The sequence below is a fragment of the Chrysochloris asiatica genome, unplaced genomic scaffold (genome assembly GCF_000296735.1).
Source record: "Chrysochloris asiatica unplaced genomic scaffold, ChrAsi1.0 scaffold00148, whole genome shotgun sequence".
NCBI classification, from domain to species: domain Eukaryota; kingdom Metazoa; phylum Chordata; class Mammalia; order Afrosoricida; family Chrysochloridae; genus Chrysochloris; species Chrysochloris asiatica.
Window position 1 is genome coordinate 4,569,209 of NW_006408666.1, and position 3,100 is coordinate 4,572,308.

General features: G+C 42.1%; 1 pseudogene; it reads left to right on the forward strand.

Moving 5' to 3' along the window:
• The first annotated feature begins 458 nt into the window (after nucleotides 1-458).
• Nucleotides 459-826, forward strand: LOC102836754 (annotated as a pseudogene).
• Nucleotides 827-3,100: the final 2,274 nt, after the last annotated feature.

A 3,100-nucleotide genomic window follows, 5' to 3' on the forward strand; every position in this document is an offset into this window, starting at 1 on the left:
AACAAAAATCAAGTAATTAATTTGTCATTTTTTAAATGAAAATAATTGTCATGTGTAAGACATATTTTCATCAATGCCTGTCCCTGACAGGCAAGTACCTATAACCAGTAATTATTGATTTACTATATTGGGTCCTCTTGGAATCATTCAAAGCAATGTGTTTTCTAACTTCAGCAACTTCACTGATATCTTGACAGATGTGCATGTCTAACTCCCGATTTCTCCTTTGAAGTTAAAATTGTTCTGACACTTGTTTTAATTTAATAATAGAGTAGTTGTTTTATAAACCTTTTCTGTTTCCCATTTGAAAGCTATGTCTGATTTTCTGACCATGGCCAGTGCAGAGTTGGGGTAGAGGTATGAAGAAAAGAGCATTCCAGAATCTCCAAGGAGAAAGAGCAATATGTACCCTTTCCCTAGGCCTCAGATCTCGCGGAGGTGCGGTTTTTTGCGCAGCCATGGCCAAGATCAAGGCACCAGACCTTCGCAGCAAGAAGGAGGAGCAGCGGCTGAAACAGCTGGCAGACCTGAAGGTGGAGTTATCCCAGCTGCGCGTCGCCAGAGTGACCCGCGGTGCAGCGTCCAAGCTCTCTAAAACCCAAGTTGTCCGCAAATCCATTGCTCGGGTTCTGTCATCAACCAGACTCAGAAGGAGAACCTCAGGAAGTTCTACAAGGGTAAGAAGTACAAACCCCTGGATCTATGGCCCAAGAAAATGCGAGCCATGAGCCGCAGACTCAACAAGCACGAGGAGAACCTGAGGACCAAGAAACAGCAGGGGAAGGAAAGGCTGTACCCGCTGCGGAATTATCCTGTCAGGGCCTGAGCATCTGACGTCAATAAACACAAACTGACTGACCATTAAAAAAAAAGCAGCAGTATGTATCAGAATTATAGATTTGGAAAAGCAAAAGGATACATTTTTTTAAATACAAACTACAAAAATGATGCTTGATTGTATCTTTTTGATGGAGTGTTCTACAAGTCTTCAGAATGGGGAAAAATGGGATTCGGAACGAGTTGAGAAATCCTAAATCAAGATGGATACCGTTACTTTCTGTAAACGCCAAGACTGTGCTGCTGTTGGTCTTAGTTTCCGTCAAGTCCGTTCCACCTCACTGTGAAGTGATGGATCAAAGGCGCCTTGCACCAGCACTAGGTTCCTTGGTGAGCCCGTTGCCATAGCTACTGCATCCATCCGTATTATTGAAGTTCTTTTCTAGTGGTCGGTCTGTCCTGATCATGTGTCTAAAGTGAGTCCGTTGAACCCTTAGAACCCTGGCTGTATTTCTTCTAAAACTGATTAGCTCCTTCTTCTCTCTCTGTGCGTGGTACCCTGAGAAAAAGACAGTGTACCATCATTAAGTTGGTTTGTAACTGAGTAACGAGGACTCCTGGGTGGTGCTGTAGAGTCATCACTAGATTGTGAGTCACCAGGTCAGAGGCCCAAACCGAACAGCTGCTCCTTGGCAACCCTGTACAGAGTCACTCTGAGTCAGAACCAACTCGACGACACTTAAGAACAGTCACAACATACCTTCCTAGAGGTTTAGATTCTAAAGCTAAAATTGAATTCCCTTGAAAACCCTTAACCACCAGTGTACAGTGTATAACATGGTGGGTGTGTGTAATCAGCCACAAAGTGTTTTCTAGATTGTTCTCTTTTTGAGAATAGATTGCCGAACATTTCTCCCATGGAACCTCTGGTGGATTTGAATGAACAACCTTTCAATGAGCAGCTGAGTGCTCCACCCATTCTTCAGCAGGGTTCATTGTGATTTAAGACCTAGAAGCACACAGGAAGATGCTCACACCATAGGAGCAGGGACTTGAGAATAACTAAGTAACTAGCAGATTTAAACCTTTACCAAATACTCAGTCACAGAAAACAGAACAACTGATGGTGACAAATGGATGGCAGAATTCACTCAGTTAAACAACATTTTCCTATTTCTATATATGTGCGTGTATGAAATAAACAATTGGGTTTTTCAAGTTAAATGAATCTGGGATGCAATTCCATTGCCTGTGCAGGAGGGGAAGGGGGTTGGCAGGGCATTTGGACCCAAATATGATACTGTCTAGGAGTCCTGGTGTGGTGCAAGGTCGGCAGTTCAAGCTTACCAGTTACTCCTCGGAAATCTTATACCAGGTTGCTATGGGTCGGAACCGACTCGACGGCGCTGCACAACAACAACATGATACTATCTTACTTTCAAACAACGCATAAAATTGTCAGTTACATTTCTAAGTTGTATAAATATGTGTTGTTTTTAAGTGCTATCAAGTTGATTCTGACCTATAGTGGCCCTGTATAGGGTTTCCGAGGAGCAGCTGGTGAGCTTGAACCACCGAACTTGTACTTCAAATGGCTTTGCAGTCTGGTGCATTAACCCACAGTACCCCCTTAATAATGAAAGTTATGGAGGAAACAACTGATTGGGGCAGGGGCGTAAGATGAGAGGTGCCCACTATAAACAATATTTGAAAACCATTTTGTGTGGCATTTCTTTTGACTGGGCCAACCATATTTCTTGAGCTCAAGTACTCAGGAAATGCTCATCAAATGAATATTGGATCGATCATTAAGTTTGTTCAGGATGACCCAAGACCTGACTTCAAACATAACCCCACACCTCATGAATATTTGAGATGCTATTATTTTCATGTATGGCCATGACAGTTGTGTCTCTATAGCTGGACAACAGAGAATGGGGTTGATGTGGAAATCATTGGACAGTATCATTAATATCACATGCAAATAAAATTTTACTAAATATAATTTAAAAATCACTGCAACAGTACATTGACAGAGACCTACCAGAGATTCCAGTTGGATTCAGATGAGGATGTGGAATATGTGATATCACTGCTGATGTCAGATGGATCTTGGCTGAAAGCAGAGACTACCAGAAACATGTTTACCTGTGCTTTATTGACTATACAAAGGCTTTCAATTGTGTGGATCATGACAAGTTATGGACAACATTGTGGAGAATGATTATTTGGGAACACTTATTTGTTCTCATGAGGAACCTGTACATAGACCAAGAGGCAGTTTTCCCAACAAGGGAACACCGTATGGTTTAAAATTAGGAAA